Source organism: Diadema setosum, chromosome 13 (genome assembly GCF_964275005.1).
Source record: "Diadema setosum chromosome 13, eeDiaSeto1, whole genome shotgun sequence".
NCBI classification, from domain to species: domain Eukaryota; kingdom Metazoa; phylum Echinodermata; class Echinoidea; order Diadematoida; family Diadematidae; genus Diadema; species Diadema setosum.
The window spans coordinates 30,085,850-30,109,013 of record NC_092697.1 but is presented as its reverse complement, the minus strand read 5'-3'; the positions used below and the strand labels follow the sequence as shown (position 1 = coordinate 30,109,013).

General features: G+C 36.6%; 1 pseudogene; it reads right to left on the bottom strand.

Moving 5' to 3' along the window:
- Positions 1-4,948: 4,948 nt before the first annotated feature.
- On the bottom strand, positions 4,949-17,429 carry LOC140237284 (uncharacterized; annotated as a pseudogene).
- Between the last annotated feature and the right edge of the window lie 5,735 nt (positions 17,430-23,164).

Here is a 23,164-nt window from a genome sequence, read left to right as displayed (position 1 = left end):
AACAAACAAACAAAGTCTGTACATTGATGTTGATGAACAGGCTAGAACTTGAAGCTTAATGCTAAATGTCTCGCTAAAGATTGTTCAGTTTTGAATGTTTTATGTGGCCACAGTGCAAATGTGGGAAAGTCTCTTGTAGCTTAATAGTAGTAGTCCATGAAATGTTTGGTAAATTACTCACGCATGTCATGTTTTAAAGAGCGTGATATTAACTTGTCAGTGTGGTAATATCTGTCGTGTAGTGCATGTAAGTGCAATAAAAACTTGTATCTCTAAACACAAGTTGCAAAAACATTGGAGACGCGTTCTTCGCATGTGTAGGCAAGTATATTATTGTATTGGTTATTTTGTCAGGGATATACATTGACATGGCTTGGAAGTTAGCATGCAACTACAATTGTACTTTTGTGAAAATATATGTCTCTTAATACAAAGTATTGCAAGTTTGAACACAGTGTAAGATTATTTGTGATTTATCTAGTTTGCATACAAGAATACTCATTTGCCACAAAACAATTTGCATTGAACTGTAAAGTTCCTTAATCTGGCTTCATGTTTTTGAGCACTCATGCACTAGAGAAAGATTCAGAAGGGGCCTTTTTCTCATATAAAAGTTGTTGTCTCATATCAAATGAGGTGACAAGATCTTTAAGAAGAGAATTTCGAAGGTTTTCCCTCTTCCTCCTCCATGCTTGTCAATGTGTGACCAAAATGTTGGGGAAGAGGTGAAAGTTTTAAAGTCTTAGCCCCACCTCTTCTCTAGCTGGTGCAGAATTTGTCGTGAGACAGTGAAATAAGTTCATAACAGGATGCAGAAGGCCTCGCAAATTGGTCATCTGGTTGATACTGTGGCTTCTATGGAGCTTTGAGTCAGGAGACGAGTGAGTTATTGTTGAAAAAAAAAAAAAGATGTAGAAAAGGAGCAGAGAGATGCATATTGAAACTGCTGTTCTTCTGTTCTGTACAGTTTATAACTTAGCATCTTTAGACAAGTTAAAGACACACTGTAATGGTGTGAATTACTCTTAAGAAATGTAGAAACAACAAACTATGGAGTATCATCTATTGAATAGCAAAAGAAAAATGTTTCAAAAAGAAGAGCTAAAAGGTAATAAGTATTAAAGCTGCATTGTCTCTTTGAAAGCCCTCTGACAAATTAGCATTTCTTCTTTTCTCGACAAGAGAATATGCAGCCCTCCCTGATTTGGCATTTCATTTTTGTCATGTGAAATGCATGTAACACACACATACACTATTGCCCCCTGATTGCCCATCTCAAAAGCATAATTTGCCATTTGCAGATGAAACAAAAACCCAGAATTAATGCTTTAAAATAGTTCTGAAATGTGAGTTAGGGATAGAAACAACCACTGTAGAAATTTGAAATGATAAAATCAATGTTAAGTATTGTTGAATATACAAAATGTGAACAATAGGTATGATAAAAATGTTTCCAGACTAAACCATCTACAGTTACAGTTTATTGAGAAAAAATACAGATATCTCCTTATATTTCAGGCTTTATCGCGAAAATTTTATATGATAGGATGTTTTGTGGTACAACAGACCTACACATATGCATTAAATGTCATATCTTGTTTGTTTGTTTGTTTAATTGCTGTTCCCAAAGGTAAACAGGACCTTTAAACCTCTGTGATTTCGATGTGTGACTGTTGATGTCCCTGGAGTATACATGCCAGAATGACATATGCTTTCGCCATGATGATCAGAATGCACATAGTCTAGTTGTTGTTTTTGTGCTGTGGGGAGTCAGAGAGTTTTCATCAATAGTGTATTTGATGTACTATTACTCGTTACACATGAGAACACTTTCATTTTGCACATACCTGACTGACTGACTGACCGAGGGCTGGCAGAAATGAGGGACAAAAAATTGTAAAGTTCCATGTGAAGAATCTGACTCTGACATAGACATTGAGAATTTTGGAAGAGTGTTTCAGTAGCAGGAGTAGAATGCTAACATTACTCTTTGAACCAATATCCTTTTCTATTTTCATTTTCTTTTTCTGTCTTCAATAAGCAAGTGTAAATGATGTGTGAATACTGAAAATGAATAAATTTACTCCATGTAAGAGAATCTTTGATTTCTGGATTGTTTTTTGTGGTGTAGTCTAGAAGGAATAGTGCTGCAGTGTTTGTGTGAGTACTCATCATTAATGACCATGCAAGACTCCCAAAAATATTCTTGTAACTCAACAAGTCAAATCTTTCTATCTTATCTATCTTTCTATCTATCTGTCTATCTATCTGTTTATCTATATATCTTTCTACCTATCTTTCTATCTATCTATCTTTCTATCTATCTGTCTATCTATCTGTTTATCTATCTTTCTATCTATCTGTCTATCTGTTTATCTATCTTTCTATCTTTCTATATATGTATCTATCTTTCTATCTATCTTTCTATCTATTTATGTATCATGCATCTATCTATCTATCTCTGTCTATCTATCTATCTATCTATCTATCTATCTTTCTATCAATCTCTCCATCTATCTAGTGTATCTTTCTATCAATCTATCCATCTATCTATCTATCTTCTTGTACCTGTCTAGCTCCATCCCTCATCTTCCTTCTCTCTTCTATCTCTTTGAACCCATCAGATTAATTATACTGCACTCTTTTTTTTTTTTCCTCAGCACTCCATATTCTCTCACACATCATCTCGGTTAAAACATTTTATGCAACAGGCCCGTGTGTGCCGTAATACTATCTCATACATGCATCTTGTGTTGGTTCGTTCTCAGGCATAAGTAACCAAAGCCTCTTCAATGGTCTATATGATATTCGATTAGATATCACCAAATATGACAAGAAAAGCACAAAATCTCAGAGAAGATGACAACTTGCTATTAATTTCTATTTGTATTTTATTATCACAAACAAGGGCAATGATTGGCACATTGACATCAACAAGGGACCAACCAAGTTATGACTGTCCAATGTGTTTGGACAACATTCAGGACATTTTCATACGCACAGCTACATGTATGCTTGGTTTCCATTCAAGCTCTGATGTTTCAGGAATACAAATGTCTCAATTATTTCAGATGAAGTTGATGCTAGACTACCACTGATATTGATTGTGCAAGTATGTTTGCATGATCATGAACTACGTGCAATAGGCATTTCACTGAAGCAATATGTTGCGATGCTGTATGCAGAAAAAACATTAGCACAATGACCTCGCAAATTAGCTGAATACCTTTCTTCATGATGAAAGCTGCAAGGCAGTGTTTTGATTCATATGTGTCAATTGTCACAATGAAAATCAGCTGCATGATGGTATTTTATCACTCATCTGTAATAGAAAAATCTTTCTACTTCTCGTTCATGCTTTCAGAATGACTTTTTCATCGTCAGATTTACTCAAAATGGAACTGGGGGAATATAATTGCAAATGTTTACCTACACACTAGCGCACAAAGCTGTGTAAAATAATAGTCGAGAAAGGGAATGGTGAACATTACCAGAGCGAGCTAGGTGCCAGCATGGACATGATAAAGTGAGGCATTACGGAATATATCTACATACTTTCTTAGGACAAAGTTTTAATGGACATGGGACTGGGTGGCTTCTTGATTCATTAAACGAGTGAAACTGAATCATCTCTTGAAATCATACTGATTATTATAAGTGTCATTTCCCTGATTCTATCATTGTATTATATTATACTGTAAGTAGAGCCTATTGTTCAAGTCTGGCGAGTTTTAACCAAAATGTATAAAGAGATGGCACTCTCCACTTCAGGGTGAGGTCAAGCTACTTCATGCTGGTAAGAATTATTATTGCCAAAACAATTATCCTGTTACATTTGTTTAAATACTCCCTTATAAGAAGTTTTGTAATGTAGAAAAATAAGCAACAAGAATTTTGCCACTTACCATAACTGTGTATCTTTTTTATCTCTTTCCTATAAATATCATGTGCATCTTTACTTACTCTGTAGTTTTGGTACAGCAGATTGATTTACAATGTTTATTAGTCTGTCATCACTTTTCCGGTAAAATGTGGGCATCATGGTAAATCCAAACTCTCAAATAATTTGATAAAGTGCAGCAACAAAATTTTACCCGAGTAATTATTTTACTTTTTTTTGTTGTTGTCCTTAAAAGGGCACCCTCAAAAAAAAAAAAAAAAAAAAAAAAACTGCTTAATTATAGTTCATAGTGACTGGAAGTTGATTTAAGAAAACAACAAAACCAATATCTCAAGATCTTTAAAACAGGAGCAAGGAGAATGCAATCTGAGCTGTAGAGATTATGGATTGACAGGGATGGGAAAAAGAGACAACTGAGATCAGTCATTTTGCTGTGTGGGTACCGAAATCTTGGCACAGGCACTAAATCCCGTATCACATGTTTGGGGTGAGACTGGAATGAAAGCGTAGTAGGACTCTGATAGTTCTTGTTATACAATTTTTTTCAAGGTTCATCCTGGTTGCCTTAACCCCTCCCCCCCCCCCCCCCCCCCGCCTGTCAAGTCTATTGTCATCTTCTGTAGATCTGAACGTCTTCACAGAATGTGAGCAAAGATACGACTCGGCATTTTCAATATACAATGTAGTTTAACAATGATAAATGATATTGCTAACAATGAAGATTAAAAACACCCCATAAACTATGCCAAAACAAAACACCAGTAACAGGTCTACTTGCAATTTGCCAATTTATTCAAAGCAGCAGGGCCTAGAATCATTTCCACTCAGATTCTAAGAATGTAAGAACGATAGTAGACACTAGTCATGAACACCAAAGAACACTTCTAATGTTGATGTCTCCTATTTTGTTTTCAGAAATTATTATTATGTAGGTATCCTTAAGTCCTTCCCCTGCAGCTGGACAAAATGCTTTAAACGCTGGTCAAGATTACGTTGGTCTACGTCTGGACGATGTCATATGGTCAGGCACGTAAAAATGAGGCCGAATTAACCCTTTCCATGCTAAAGGCTGGTCGAAGGCCCCGATGACGGTTCTACATCTCCGCCATCGCCCTCAAAAGCTTCGTTAACAGCGCCATCTATGGCCGCGGCCGCGTCTGCCCCCGCCGTGTCGCCCACGAGCTGATCGGTGTCGTTGCTGGTACTGCCGCCCGAAGACGCAGGAGGCGGGTCGACGCTGTCGTAATCGTGGCCGGGTTCTAGCGGGGGTGCTTCAGCCGGCGGCGGCGGCGGCGGCACGTGGTCGATGGAGGAGTATCCGTTCTCGATGACCGCTTCGACGACATTCTGCTTCACGGCGGTGATTCCGATATCGCCAGGATCAACCTTTGGAAAAATCACGGATGAAGTATGCAACATGGTTATCTTGATCGCATTTTGGATCATTTCACAGTTGCATGAAAGTCGTTTGACGCGCGATATACTATTACAATCATATCACACAAAACATGATTATACTGTATGATGTAGCAGAGACCTGATTATGATTCGTGATTTTATCACGAGGTTTATATTTTTCATACCGCATTTTTACTAAATTCAATATTTTCAGTCGCAACGCCATGTCCGACTGGTTTTTAATTCAAACTCGCATTTCAAACTAGAATTGTATTGTATTGTAGCCTATATGCGTGTGTGTTATGTTCACTGCGTATCAATATGTAATGTATCGTTTTGTATCTACATGTACATGGCACACAATTCAGCCTTTGGGTCGCGATGTACCATTTTTGTCTTGTTGATTGAAATAAACCAGTATAGGCCAATATCTCCTTCTATCCTCGCAGGAGCGATTATCAATGGAACCGCCAATCTCATCCGTCCTCGAATGAGCTAACATCACCGAAACGTAAGCAAGTAACAACCCGGCGTCGATGACGTACCTGCACGGCGACGTGGCGCGGTGTCTGCACGGCGATCGACGTCATCTTCGGCTTGGTCTCGCTCACCACCTCGTATTTGTTGCCGTTCATCTTGGTCATCGGAATCTCCTTGCCCATCGTGTCGACACCGTTCGCATCGCCGGACTCGTAGTACTGTTTCTCCAGCTTCTCTTCGAACTCTCGAGCCCGCTCTCTAAAGATAGAGGGGGAGATTTTGTAGGATGACTCTCGTAACGGCATCATTGATATGATGATGATATTACTACTACTACTACTACTACTACTACTACTACTACTACTACTACTACTACTACTACTAATAATAATAATAATAACAATGATAATAATAATAATAATAATAATAATAATAATAATAATAATAATAATAATAATAATAATAATGATAATAATAATAATAATAATAATGATGATAATAACAATAATAATGATAATAATAATAATAATAATAATAATAATAATAATAATAATAATAATAATAATAATAATGTAATATAATGATGATGGTGATGATGATAATGATAATGATAATAATAATAAATAATAATAATGATACTACTAATTATAACAATAATGATAACAATAGTAAAAATAATGATGATAATAATGATGATAAGGTCTTATTTATCCAGGGTAGTCTCTTCAGTACTGCGACTGCTCTGCCAGAGGGCCCTGTCATTATTATTACCCTAGCGTTGCCATGTACCCAGTTTAGATATACACCTGGGTCGAGAGGACGTGGTGGGTTAAAAACATCGACTCCAAAGATGCAAGCACTGGGCGGGAATCGAAGTCGGGTCCTCCGATTGGGAGTCCGGAGTCTGGTCCACTATGCCATAGCGCTCCATATACAGTCTAATTGATGATCTCTTGTACATTATAGCGTATTTGCTTTTGAAAAATGTTTCAAAATTTGTGGGGAAAATTTGCAGCATTATAGGAAAACTAACGATATAAAATCCCCCTACCTGCGCCAGTCAGCAGTGAGTACCATAGCGCAGTAGATGAGAAGAACGAGCCCGGCGTAGCCCATGATGGCAATGGCCCAGGCGGGGACCGCCAGCGGGTAGCTGGATGGCGGCGCCTGGGGATTCACCTCCTGGCCCGCCATCATGTCGACCAACACGTTGTTGAGCTGGATGACGAGGTAGAGCTCCTGGCTGCGGAAGGCCACAGGCATCACCGTCGAGCCCGAAGGGTTGCGGACGAAGAACTGCAACAGGGTCTCGCCGGTCTCTTCATTGTTGCCGTGCGCGACGACCACGATATCCTCGGGTCTGTGAAGATAATCCAACATCGGTTTCGTTCATGTTGTTAATTTTGACACAGCAAGCCGTCAATGAATGTACCGTAACCGACAGATTTTTCCTCTTTTTTTTTTTCTCGTATTGTGCCGGGGATGTACGACCATGACTGATTTATACTATGTATATATATTAAGTATTCTCTTCGCGTAACAACACTTCGTTTGATGTTCGTGACATACAAATCATGTTTTTCGGCAAGTAAATTGCCGACTATGCCATGTCCTGAACCTTAAATGCATGTCACTATTTAATCATTATAATTTGATGCCCAGTTATTGTCTTCGATTTCATTTGAGGTAAGAAACTTAGTGACAGCCAATAATTGGATTTGTGAGGGGACAACACCAACAGCTCGTCTATAGTTAGCGAATGAGTGTGACCAATGGATCAGTTACGTTAACACATTTATCATGAAACTGTAAAATTCAGAAGCTATTTATCTGAGCTAATGTATTGAGTCAACCTTTCAGTTAAAATTTCAATATTCGAAGACATAAAAAAGAGACGGTAGTATTAGATTATCTTATCATCAAAATTTCAGGTATTAAAATTCTAGTGGCGCGAACAGGCAACCGGAAAAAAATAGTATCGAGCCCTGAATTATATATAATATATAATATATAATATTATATATATATATATATATATATATATATATATATATATATATATGTAAATGCTATCGGAAAACGAGCTAACTGCATTCTTGTTAAGTTGAAATATTTGTGATTAAAGCTACTAAAAACCAAAGAAAGTAATAAGAAAATATGGGATATTTTCAATCATAACTTCTAGAATATTCCTTCTTATGTTAAAAGTGAGGTATGACTAGGCCCCGAAAATTCGGATTTTGAATTAAAATCAAGGCAATTGGCATTTGATACATTCCTCTATTGTGACATTATTATTGCTATATATATGATATATATATATGTATATATATTTGTGTGTGTTAGAGAGAGAGAGAGAGAGAGAGAGAGATGGGTATACTCACTCGACTTCAAGGAGAACGTATTCGTTGGAAATGTTAGCAATGGCCTCCTTGAACTGGTCCATTTCTGCAGAATTCAGTGGAGCCTGTTATGATACAACAGGAAGTAAGTATAAGGAGGACATTTGTACTAAATCAAAATTGAAATGCTAACACAATTGCTTTGTTCATAAGGTATCGCTGGCTGGAACACACACACACACACACATATGTATGGACACACACACACACACACACACACACACACACACACATATATATATATATATATATATATATATATATATATATATATATATATATATATATATATTGTTGGGTATATATCCGTCGGAAATATATAGTTTGTTGAGGATTGAAAAGTGCTCAATGCTGTAAAGCATATATATATATATATATATATATATATATATATATATATATATGTACATACGTGTGTCTATGTGTATATATAATATGAATATAAATGCAAGATAATTGATTTTTATAAATGTCTATCATTGTAAATGCCATGAGCATTATTAGCACCATTATCATATTCATGAGTAGTAGTAGTAGTAGTAGTAGTAGTAGTAGTAGTAGTAGTAGAAGTAGTAGTAGTAGTAGTAATAGTAATAGTAGTAGTAGTAGTAGTAGTAGTAGTAGTAGTAGTAGTAGTAGTAGTAGTAGTAGTAGTAGCGGGAATAGTAAATGCAGTAGTAGCAGTATTAATTGTGTCTTCTCTGTGATGGCGCAGACTTACTCCGTTTTATCCGGGAAATAAACGTAGATAGCACCCATGTCGGTGTATTCGGCGCACTGTCATAAAAAACAAAAACAAAAACAGAACAAAAGCCATGCAAGAATTTTTATTGCAGAAAGAGAGAAAAAAAACTATTTGAAATTCAGAAAAATGAGGACATCTTTGATGATTTCGTGGAGAACAAAAGAAAGTATGGCTGCAGTGACTTAACAGTGACATAACATAATCAGAACCATCAACTTGATATAAGGTGTTACTAGTGACTCTTTATGCTTTGTCAAGCACTTCTAGTAGGTCATAGTTCGTCATTCATCTGGAATTTCGCCAGACACGTCGGTAACTTTAACAACGCCTATTTCAATGATAGAAACACATTTCGCGTAATTTTTTGCCCATTCCTCCTGCAGCGCCCTCTTTGTCAATTCTAAAGACATATTTTTTTTTTTTTTTTTTTTCAAAACGTTTCAGGCAATGCTCATTGTTTAAAAAAAAAAGGTAAGTGAAGAGTTGTTAGTACAAAGCATGCTGATTTAAGCCATTGCCTTGAGCAAAGTCTCATCGCCGGAAAGTGCTAATATTCCCTTTTCTTTCAGTTCTTTTCTTTTCATTCTTACAATCTGATCCGGTGGTGGACTTTTTTTTTTTTTTGTGAGACAATGATCAACTCGTAAAAAGTGGAGACATACATGTATTTGCTTCTCAAATTTTCTTGCATATCAGCATAATAATGATGACGACAATAATGATGATGACGATGTTATTATAATTATCAAATCATCATCATCATCATCATCATTAATATCAATAATAATTTTCAACAAAACGTAGCCTATTGTGCCAGTAATAATAATGTAGCCACATCGTCTTACCTCTTGTTGGCTCAGGCCAGTACTGAAATCGCAAGCTAGAAAGAAAATGAAAGAACAAAAACATGACAACAATCCCCATCAATAACAATCCCTTCAGTATATAAGGGATAGCTATTTCATATCAACAGTAAATCAAATACAATAGCTACATAGATATAGATAGATAAATAAACACGCTACACACATGAATATATATAATTATATTTGGCAAAATTGATATTGATAAATAATAAATAGATGAAAAAGGAATTGATATCTTCAGTAGACGCTTTTGGTGTAAAAGAGTTTCTTATGTTATCGTTGGAAAGCAGAACCCATAGATATCTAATCTCTAAGTTCGTATCTTACATCATTTAGCTTGATACCAATACCGATCAAGGGCTCTTGAAGCAGGGCAAAGTTCTCGTAAATAGAGTCGATAAGAATTATAATAAACAAAGGGGAGAAGAAAAAAAAAGCACAACAGGCCCATATACTTGAAGGACTATCTCGTGCTTTGTCCATTTATATGACAGGCCATCTTTTACAACAGTCGTTTGATAGCCGGAGATTGGGGGGGGGGGGGGGGGGGGACAAGTTAACCAGTAGCAAACATAATTTCGTAACCAGGTACGACCGACGTAATCTAAAACTGGACGAACTTCCAGGGGCCCTAGCTAACAGAGTTACTGGATACACGCCGGTGCAGAGTTCGCGCCAACCGCCATGAAATGACCGGCGAGAAATATCGTATGCACGGCTGGCTGCACTACAACCCAGTCACAATACATATAAGAAAGGTGTAGAAAACACAGTACCGGTACATGCCAAACATTGTCTGCTGTAGACGAAATAATAGCAAGAAACCAATTTAAGGCGATGGATTATGTTTCTTTCGCGTTGTATTTTTATCGAAGAAATTTGATCACACATGCACCCAGCATAGAACGCTGAAAGAGTACTTATTTCAACATATTTCCAGAGATTTCAGTTTTCCTATCATTTCAAAGAAAGGAAGAATGAAAAACAGATAATCATATAGAAAGACAGAAATATAGATACATATAGACAAACATATAGATAGATAGAAAGATAGATAAATAAATAGATACATACGTACATACATACATACATACATACATACATACATACAAAGACAGACAAATAGGTAGATAGAAAGAGAGATACGTAGATAGATAGACAGACAGACAGAGACAGACAGATAGAAAGATAGATGGATAAATAGATAGATATAAGATAGGTAGGTAGGTAGGTAGGTAGATAGATAGATAGATAGATAGATAGATAGATTGATAGATAGATAGATAGATAGATAGATAGATAGGCAGAAAGAGAGAGAGAATACACTTGAATGTGATTGCTTTTGCTTTGATTATCGAGAGTAGAAAGAAGCCGTTTACTTCATTAGAATTCTAAGGAGATGGCTTTGAGAGTCATCATGTGTAAATAGAAATCTTTGCTACTTTTTTACTTCACAATTTTCAAACGAAAATCGAAATTTGGTCTTTCAGTGGCCTGGCTTCACTATGCCCTCAGTGTTATTTGTCGAGGCAGAATTATCATAGTGTGATTGACGTTGCTCTTTCGTGTGTGCTGTGGGGTTTGTTTGTTTGTTTGTTTTTTGTTCTTTTTTGTCTGTTTTTCTTTGTGAGCGTTCTTCTGTTCTATTCCGTAACTCTCTCCGTCTCTCTGCTTCTCTCTCTCTCTCTCTCCCTGACTTCCTTTTTTTTTTCTCCTTCTCTTTCTTTTTCTCCTTCTCTTTCTTTTTCTCCCCTAAAAAGTGGGAAATAAGAAGACGTACTAAAATGGCAGTATAGGTTGGGAATTTGGGATATTGTTAAGTCGTCAAAACTTGATTGATCTCCGCGAAGTCTTTCTTTTTAGGTTTAATTTAATTCACTTTTTTTTGGGGGGGGGGTATTCTTGCTACTTGACTTCTCAAACTCTACTTTATCATTATCTGCATGTTATTATCTACAAACCCTTCAAGTATGTTTTTTTTTTTTAACCAGTGCTTTGAGTACAAGTCTGATCCGAATAAACTTCGTTGAACTCACACTGCCACAAATAAGAGCTTGACTTTTTAACGAGAAAACTTCGATCGTCGAATTGTATTGAACTTTGACGGAAAGATCAAGTTGGCGCACAAACGATTTATCATAAAATACTTATTTCTTTCCAAGGCCTTATTCTAGATTTAACATGCGAGTGATAAAAAGAAACTTCATCACAACCTACAAGTACAGTAGTGATGGGGGTCGTTTGAAACTGGTGAAATTGCAGCGTGAAAATGAAAGGAAAAAAGGGGGTTAACAGTGTGCAATGAATGCTACTGTCAACAAGAGGTACGTTCTTCTGGAAAGCTCATAGAGAAAAACTCTAATCGAGATGATAGAGGTGTGAAGATCATCGACGAAACAAAAAAAAAAAATATGCATTGTTCAAACAACTTTGTATTCTGACAACACCGCGACTATTCATTTTGCCGTCTGGTCGTCTTAACATTCGAAAAATATCTATTTTGCAATTGTTTTGTATTATTTGGATATGGAAACAAATAAATGAAATAAATGAAATGAAATGAAATGTTATAGCCAGGACTTTGGTGTTGATGTTACAAATTTTGTGTTTGAATTTCGTGAACATCTCAAAAACCGTGCTCCGATGCAGAATGCACCAAAGTGCATATTGAATAACGCGCCCCTCCCCCTCCCTTCCTCCCTCACTTTATACCCACGAAAGTTTCAAAACTTTTCTCGGGGATTAAAAAAAAAAGAATGAAAGGAAAAGAGAAAAAGAACACGACTTGATCGCGTGATCGCGGCAAATCAAAACAATCTCAAAAGTGGTTCAGAGTGGTATTTGCACACTCTGTCTTTCTCCCTCTAACATTGGGGCAAACTCAAATTTGATCAAAATCTTCCGTTCTCCGCTGGTCCAGGGGTGACTTTTCCAGACACAAGAGTATTAAACATTAAGACTCTCAGTTCATGCATTTTGCCCTTACGGTATTGTGCATTCGACACGAATAAGAGCGCGTTGTTTGCGCTGAACTCTAAATTACAAAACGTTTTTTGTTGAACGAGCCCTGATCAGCATAGCTATGTGGAAATCAACACCCACGTGAGTATCTGTAAATTTGTTTTTGACAATCCCGGTAAAGTTTTCGTTACGAAAGCGTAACTTCTCGAGAAAGGGGTCAAAATATCTTTGAAACGACAGATTACTCGAATAGTCATAAGTGAAAGGAAGGGAGATTATTTCATTTCCAAAGGAAAATCTCGTAAGGTGAAAATAAATAAATGAAATGCAAATGACTAACTCTGCCAGCGACTGTTAACTTGGGTAGATGTTTTTGCAGTTTCTTAGTGGTGATCCTGAGAATGATGAGAACACTGATATGGGATTTTAAAAAAAAGTGGGCGGGGCATTTTTAGGCAACATGATGCACGTAGGGTCGCTTGTGCCACAAGTCTTCATTGCGAGTTATCTAAACATGAACTGATTCTGACATCAATATACCCCAATGATTATTTACTAAGAGCTTTACGACACATTATCTATCATGGATAGCTATTCCCAGGATTTTTTTTTAACCTAGTCTTATGTAAGGGATTTTTGGACCCGTTTACAAAGTAAATATCATATAGCAATGTATAGATAGCAATCAAACAGGTAATTGACCGGTACATGACCCATCTGATGCAGTTTTATTTTAGGGCGTGATGATATTCTATTCGGAATTGATCTTGGGTTGAGGGTACGTGTAATTGGGCACTTATTTTTTTTTTTTTTTTTTATAGACATATTGTTAACAAAATGGTGTTTTTTAAGTTGGGCTTGCATGATAAGGGAGTTCATGGTTAGCGCATGTCTCATTTGACCCCTACACCGCAGACTTTCAAATAACATGGAAAGGACCTGTGACAGAGCATTTTTGTTGAAGCATACCACCTTTGTAATCAATGTCAATGAAATGCGTGTGCAGCTTTTGTTAAACATTTTTGATGAATCAATTTCGCCTGTGCGTTCTAACAAGGTGAAACACACAACTTAACATTCCAAATCCTCATTTGCCTGAGGATTCTTTTCGTTTGAAAGTCAATGGCAAATACACAAACATTCTCATTTGACCTTTATTTTGCACATGCGCAAATCGCAACCGTGAACGCCCTTATGCATGCTTACCTACATGTATATTCTGTGTATGTGTTTCTTTATCATCTTACCTTAGTCAAATTACATCCTAATTATGATATTTTTTGTGTACATATTTGTATTGTCCTCCACGCAGTTCGTGGTAACGCAAATGCAGAATTTTCTTTTTCTTTTTGTGTTGCAAAGCAAGGGGGGCCCTAAATATTATTATTGTCCTCCAATTTTGTTCTTGTGATGACCGTAACAAAGAAGAAATCAGCAACTAAATTGATATTGGTTATAAACGATGTTGATGGTGATAATGGTGACGAGGACAATGAGGACTGACAATGGCGATTGTCACAATGACGACGATGGTAATGGTGGTGATGACGACAAATAAGAATTGCAAAAGTGGTGATTACGAAAATGATGACGACGATGACGATGACAATGATGATGTGGATGATTTTGATGATGACGATGATGTTGATGATTTTGATGATGATGATGATGATGATGATGATGATGACGATGATGTGGATGGTTTTGATGGTGGACTGTAAAAAGGGGCGTAACTAACCCCTTTTATGTGATGGTCCCGCTTTTGCTCTTTATATGGACCAATGTTGAAGATAATGGAGGTTAAAGTGCACGAGATATTTCCACCGCGTAATATCACGTCTTATGTATCTCTGTGTATGATTTTGCAAATATTGACCAAAGGAGGGGGTTGTCCTTTCAAAATAATGATATGCTCAATTTTTTTTCCGTCAACACGAGTCCCTTTTGTGCGACTCGGACTGGGAGAAGACGGCAAACTGTACTTCGGTACTGTAAATATCGTATTCCGTGATAACGCCACAGTTTAGATAATAGCCATGGTTCAGATCGGCCATCTTGGCCCAGCATTATAAATCAGATCACAAACTTTGGACCTGGGGTACTTGGGGGATTGTTGTTAAATTTCCTTGTGTCAAATTTTGCGCAGCTCGTGCACATACTATTTTCTATTGCAATCTTTTTTTTTTAAGTACATGGAAGAACTTTGATATTTGGCATTGAATATGTTGCTCAAGAGTTTCAAAGATTTATCAACTATGTTATGACATTCTAGATTAGTTAAGACCGTCAAAGGTACTGAATCATTAAACAAGGAAACATTTTTGTGATATTCTAATGTACTTACCGAAGAATTTTAATAGATTTAGAAGATCCTAGATGAAGATTTTACTATTCCATCACTCTTTAAAGTCAAAATCTGATTATGGGATTACATATGCAGTTGAAAGCGTATTTACCTATGTGACGTTTTATGTGACGTTTTCCCTCTTACATACTTTGGAATTCATCTTTACAATGCATATCAATAAGTTAGCTATAATTAGCTAACTGAGCAAAGTTCGATATTCATTATCTATAATCATGGAATGATATATCTCGCGATCAATCATAAACAAGACGGACAGCCCAGATTTTTGATAACCTGTTTTTTTTTGTTTTTTTTTAACAAGATACAGAGAACAAAGATCAATGCTCTTTCATAACCCAGGTTTCAAGAGTCGTTTGTTTTCATCTTATCTTCAATGACATAAAAGTAAGTGTTTGCTAATCACCTATCCTTGCATTTAATTCGGCTGTTTGCCTACTTTAGTGCCTAACAACATGATGTTCCTGGTTGATTGAGTGGTGAATTTCCACTGTAACATTCGGAGGGCAATTGTCTTGATCAAGTTCTAGTGTTGGTTTTTTCCAACCACTTTGATATTTCAATTATCTCCCGGCAAAAATTATAGGGGAATGACTTTGAGTGGACCAAATTATCTAACTCTAACGACCAAATCGTATATGTACTGCAAATAAAGCCTGTGTGTAGGTATTTGATGTAAATTTGTGTCAATACACGTCATTCGGGCAAGCAGTTCCCGAAATATCCCAACAGTCGTCTTTAATTCAAGCGTTCCTAGATTCGATAGAATAAAGGGCAGTCCCTGAAAGCAAGAGCCAAATTTGAGATCAAATTGCCGTCACCTATAGCCTGAAATCAATAGGCGTTTTAGGAACTCTCATACTGCTGTGATGCTGAGTCTATCTTCCGAAGACAAAAATAGAAATAAAAACAGCAAAAAAAAAAAGTTTAGATACTTCCTCAGATTATTTTGAACAAAAACTATGAACTAGCAGGAGACCGTCACATTTCCTGATAATCATTATCATCTAAATGGTTTATGTCTTTATTCATTAATTTGACATGCGTCGTAAGTGCTGGTTAATATAGCCTCAGCATAAATACCTGATTTAATGGACTTGTTGCATGTCCACCTTTTCCATCAAACAAACTTGAACATTGCACAACATAAATTACTACTTGTTTTTCTTATTCTACAGTTTATGGCTAATCTATTCCCTTTCATTTATTTATATTCATCCACCGCGGTTTCCGATGCCTGCAAGAAAGAAGTCTGTGATCATGATGAAGGAACGATTACATCCCAGCATGTCCAGTCTGTAAAATAGTGTGCTGTCTCTAGGATGTGTTTTTAAATGTAAGTATCGATGTGAAGTAATCGATAAAATGAGTATCGAGGCAGAGTCCAGTTTTGTCCAGTCTGCTATGTATAGTATCAGATAACCAATTTAATTTGACGTACGACATCGAGTAGTTGTGTCTTTGCGATATGCGATATATTTTTCAGGCTCCTATACTTTCGGCAAGGAATCTTTCGTTTCTTGTAAACACAGAAAAGGATGTCCACGAAACTAAACGGTTGAGTATTGCCCGTACAACGGAGATTGAAGGCAATTTAGTAACAACGCGATCAAGGAAACACATGTCAGTATTGTTTTTTTCTTTTTTTTTCCTCACTCCACATCAAGCTTTCAAGATTCAAGATTCAACTTTATTTTCACTTCCATCAAATGAACAAAGAAATTATATACATTGCATATAATGTACATCTCTCTCTCCCTCCCTCTCTCTCTCTCTCTCTCTCTGTCCTAACTTACGTAATACATCTTGAGTATTCATTCGATGGAAATCCCATGAATTGCATCTTCACATGTAATGGACATAATTATGAATGAACAGATACACAAACGATAAAATTGAAGAGTAAAAAAAAAAATGTACATGCATATATACCTTGTCTTCCTTATCAATGGGTAAAAGGTGATTGAATATGACACAGCGGTTCGAAATATTACCTTAGGAATTTAGTTTAGAAGTAAAGAATAACAGGAAAAAACACTAAGAATTAACCAAGTTGAGTTTGGTGACATATAAAACTTTTCTGACAACGAATCTCAAAAAGATGAAAAATTATTACATTTCCTGGCCTGGTGACCATAATATATTCACCATCTGTAGACATTGTGCAGTGCGTTACATAGGTTAGATATTATGATTAAAACAGACAACTAGTTTTCGATAACTTCGAGATGGTTGACTTACTCTGGGCATCAATGCCGACCGCCAAGGCCAGCAGGGCCAGGATGACAAGCTTCATGATGTCGGGTCTCCTTGTCGTCGTTGTCCTTGTCGACGTCGTGATCGAAATCTTCGTCGAGTACGTGACACACTCGATGCGTCCTTACACCAAAACGATGATGACTGTGAGCGTTTGACAGACCTTTGAAGCTAATGTCGTTCCTCTCTCGTTGCTTGCCTGCTCCCAACGCACTTCACTCAATCTCTGACTAGGTGTTCAATCCGCTGGAAGGTCTTATACGACATACACACCTGTACGGCCTCACAGCGCTCTCGGTGGTAGCATCATGCCAGTAATTTTATTTGTCGCTTTGTTTGCACTCCACGGCGCATGCGTGCAAATCAATTAGTCTTCTTCAAGACAACTTTTAATTCTTTTTCCCTCTTTACTTGTTTTGTTCATAGTTCTGGTGCTGCTGTGTGTTTTTTTGTTTTTGTTTTTGTTTTTTGTTTTACACCATCCGAGTTATTGGTAAGAAGTGAAAATAGACGGTCCTAGGATATGACAATTTTAGATTGCTAATTTTTGTACCACACATAGTTACCTAGCCTTCGTTTTGACATTCATAATGCCCAATTTCTAGTTGCTTAGAAAGTTTGGGAAATTTGATAACGTTATTATCGTAAAAACAGTAAATCTCGTTATTTTACGATGGCTTGCATGTATTACTAACACCCAGTTTTCATTTCAGTCATGTAATACAACAAGGGCACGAAAATTATATTAAATGTCTGTAACTTCTGTATTTTGCTTTGATTCTAATTCTCTTTTGTCACAAAAACCCATGAATGTTTTGTTGTTGTTGCTGTTGCCGTCGTCGTCGTGAGTGAAGAGAACTAGTCAAAATCATGTTCTGGATTTCTCATTGTTGTCGTTCTGGTTAAACACAAACCAATGTAAACATTGCAGTTCAGCATGTTAATAAAAAGATAAAATGACAGAATTAAAAGGAATTAATCAGCAATCGAACGCGCTTCTTAACCGCATCGCATCTTTTGTGATATTAAGGAAACACTGACCAATTATAATTGATTTCCAAGTTCATATAATAATGTTTGCACATTCACAGCATCTATGGAAGAACAGTCGTATTTTGCAAATGTGGCTGAACCGGCAATTCCCCGTATCTTCATACTGTTTACGTATTTTTCTTGCAATCTGTGCATATTTTATCTGAAGACAGAAGTAATAAAAGATAACAACAAGAACGTCTGTTTGCTCCGTTTCTTACCTCCACAATAATTGTCAAGATATTGGTGACTGATTACGTCAAATCTAATGCAAAACTAGATTCCGTCGGCCCCCCCCCCCCCTTTTACCTCATCAACACTAAAAAAGGATATGATATACATATATTAAGAACAATTCATGTGCTTCAAAGTACAGATATAACTATATATATATATATATATATATATATATATAAACATGTTGAGAATTCACGTATTGGCTCCACGAAAAATCAAGAAATAAACTGGTAATGCATTTTTTTTTTTGCCAATAAAGAATGAGTTTATTCGACTCGAATTTTCAGCGGCTTGATGCGATTCTTAAAAGTCACGCTTGATTTGCAATTAGATCTCTGCTTTAAACTCAAGCGTGAATATCTTTAAGAAACATACTTATCCGATCAGGATTGATCTTATGCTCGTTCGCCGATTTACGCTCAATAAATCGAGCGCAAGAATCAATTGTAACTCTTTACGAAACAGGCCCCATAATACGTTGATGACACAAGGCCAAGAAAGTATAACCATCAAAGACTTTTTTTTTTTTCAATGCTCACTGCTTCGTGTGGAGGGGAAGGTGTGATTTCATGAATAATGGTATTAGGGAAAGACGTATTTCTATATACACATTTTGAATGTATATAAAGAAATACGAAAGGGAGGGAGTAAAAAGGAATGATACATTCAATTCATTTCAATATCAAAATATATTTCCAATATCACATTTTTTCCCAAGACAGTTGTAAAAAAACTGTAGTATATAACAGTACATACATTATGAAACTATTTGCTGAAAATCATTGTATTATTTGTAAAAGAGAGACCCACGTAAAAGACAAGTCTGTAGAAATGTGGGGTCCTCAGAAAATGTTACTTACAAAAGAAAAAAAATATAAAGTAAAGGAAGCACACACACACACACACACACACACACACACACACACACACACACACACACACACACACACACACACACAGAGGCACACAAACAATCGGAGAAACAAAGACGTATTAGGCAAGAAAGCAACAAGAGGTATTGGGAAGGAGCAATTATTGAGAGGGAATGAATGAATGACTGACTGACTGACTGACTGACGACTGAATGAATGAATGAATGAATGAATGAATGAATGAATGAATGAATGAATGAATGAATGAATGAATGAATGAATGAATGAATGAAAGAAAGACAGAAGAAAGAAAGAAAGAATGAATGAATGAATGAATGAATGAATGAATGAATGAATGAATGAATGAAGGAAGGAAGGAAAGAAGGAAGTAAAGAAGGAAGAAATATAGGGTATAAGGTGGTCTGAACTCCTAGACCACCATTGTTCTTCTGAGATCGGGAGAACGGTAAACATTAAGATACGCCCACTGCTTGGTTCATATGTGTGAACTATCGCCAACCTAAAAGAGCAAAGTCTACCTATAAGATTGTTTGTGTAGTTTTCTACAAACGGAATTTACTGGAATAAGGACAAACATTCTGTACGTTCAAGAAAACTCCCTACCTTGAATAATAGGTGCATGAGCAAAAATAAAAAGAATAAGGTAGAATGAGAAATGATAACAATATACTGTATTGCGATAAACAATAATCTACACAAGAATTCATTAATTTGAATTAGAATAATAATTACATATGCGTGCGTGTGTCTTTGTTACAATGAATTCTGCACTGCCATTTCCTCTGTGATGAATAAAAGTTTTCCCCCCAATGGATTCTCTGATCAGATCTCTGCACATCGTGAAATACCATTAATTCAAGTGTGTAAAGCTGCTGGACAGTATACAGATATTTGCTAAGTTTTATAGCGGTCTCTTCATCGAAATGGCACCATAACATAAAAGAGTCACTGTTGTGACTTTGCTTTTGCTTTTTTAACTTTTCTTTTCGAATAATGCAGCTTGGCGATATTATTGGACCTAATATGTTAACAAAATTCTTTCTTTTTTCTGAAAAGTTTTTGCTGTAAACTGGGTCAACATTCTTTTATCTATGATTAACCTATGTGTCAGAATGCAGATGTTGACATCGAAAACACTCCCTGTTGTATCAATTATGAATTCTTTTCGACTTCTTCATTGCTTGAATATTGTATGAAGTGGAGTTGTTGTACAGGCGTCGCTGGGTGCACGAGACTATCATAATGATAATCCAATATCTACTCGACATGCATAGTAAAAAATTATAATGTGAGAAGAACCTCCCCCCCCCCCCCACACACACACACCCCAAATCAAACATATCATGCAGGCTCGAGCATGTCTCGAGGTAGGACGCAAACGGCAAATATTCGCGGCGACTCGACAAACACGCCACTACACTGCCTTGTAATTTCTGTTTGGCTATATCGGAAATCTTGACGGTTCGCCATCAGACACGAAAAAGCCAACCGATGTTAGTCCCTTGTGCACCCTGAGTTACCTAACAAAACGTTAATGTCTTCTATGGCGCACTTCGACCTAATTCTTTGACACGAGTGTACAAAACGAAGTAATGATATTCAAGACGCATGAGCATGGGAAATATACAGGCAGAAAATGGGCGAGGATGTTTGTGTGTATTTCATTCATGTCAACGTCCAAGACAGTGAGATAATAAGATTCTCATTTTGTTTATTTCAAACCTCTGAAAAAGTTGCTATAATTTAGAAAATACCAGTAATGTCATCCCCATCTTTATTTCTCTTTCAACTGTACTATATGGAATCGTTGATTTTGGCACGACAGAAACGCCGCAATGCGACGTACTCCTCCGCATAATAATTATGCGTGCAGTCAACGCAGGGGGCGTCGTTCATTTTACGTTTGGAGGCTCGATTGGTAACACCAAACGATCACTTGTCTTCATTAAAAAAAAAAAAAAAAAAAAGTATAAACTATGTGACTAATGTTGCACGTATGAGAAGAAGGTGATATAGACACATTTTGTTTTTGCATTTATTTCAAAGCAAAAAAGACACACACCGGATGATTGGTCCTAATTTTGATTCTTAATTACGAAATTGATTCAAGAAAGGGGTATCTTTGAAACACAACAGTGCGAAAAGATATATTATTCCATGGGGTCCTTTTCCGCTATGTGCTTTCAAAAACGTATACCTTCACTTGATGAAATTGCTGAATTGGCAATTTCGGCTTTTTGGTCGTGTTGTACACGATGATGAGTTTGATGGGATGGGTAAATTAATGGATGAGGTTTCCATCGATAGAACATGCATAATGATGAACACCAATATTCATTTATTTTCGTATCAGCTTGTTTCCGTCGGGATCATGAAATTCTCATAGACTTCATGGACACAGGACTCATTGCATTCACCATAAGTAATGGCGTCAAGATAGCGATATAGCTAGTGTTTTATCTGCTCAAATGCAATTACTATGCAATCATCAATCAGAGATCTTCACTGTCATACATTTGTTTTTGCTGGAAATATCCTATTTTCGACTGAAAGCTTCATTTACCGTGATGACGCCAGTGTCAGGAAAATCTAAACTTACTCAACAGTGAAATGCAGCTTCGGCCAACTCTGTTTTGTTATAATAATAATAATAATAATAATAATAATAATAATAATAATAATAATAATAATAATAATAATAATAATGATAACAATAATAATAATAATAATAATAACAATAATGATAATACAGTACAGTAATAAATATAGTACAGCATTTGTAATGCGCCTTCGATCTAGTATCCTATTCTGAGGCGCAGAGGGACGTAATTATAAAAAGAATAGCATACATCGTAGCGTGTACATAAGAAGGTTGAAAAAGAAGAAAGAGATAGATAGAGATATACACCCAATGAACAATTCGTTGAAAATTCAATTAAAACAAGATGCGAACATAATGTGATTTCAGAAGCTTTTTAAATGTTTCAATGGTCTCTGCTGATCGGATCCTCAGTGGAAGAGCGTTCCAGAGAGATGGGGCTGCAGAAACAAAGGCTTTTTCTCCGAGGGTCGAGATTGTTCTTTTTAATAACCGTTAATTGTTTACTATTACATGAACGGAGATTTCTGCCAGGGACGTATTCTGAAACAAGGTTTTGCAAATATTTTGGAGCTGAAGAATGTACTGCTTTCCGTGTATGAAGAAGAATTTTAAACTCTATCTTCTTGGATACTGGTAGCCAGTGAAGATTTTTTAGAACTGGGGTATAATGCCGGAGAAGCGAGATGTTCCACTGAGGACCCGAGCATCAGAGTTCTGAGCACGCTGTAGTTTGGCCAGTTGGTAAGATGAAGCCTTATTATATTTTTTGTTGCATTTTGTCTGCAGACGCAGTAAAGAAAATCCGTGAAACTATTAATTCTCAATGACAACTAAAAATTTGCACAACACTCAAGTGGGGCTGGACGAGGGAAACGTTTTGGAGGTCCAAGGTTCGAACAGACGTTCGTAAACGTTGCTAGTGCATACCTTCGTATGAAGGTAGAGGTGACTTAAAAGTCATAATTCAGAGAACCTGCAGGACCATACCTATCCTTATCGACACCCTCGCAGCATGCGGGTATTTCA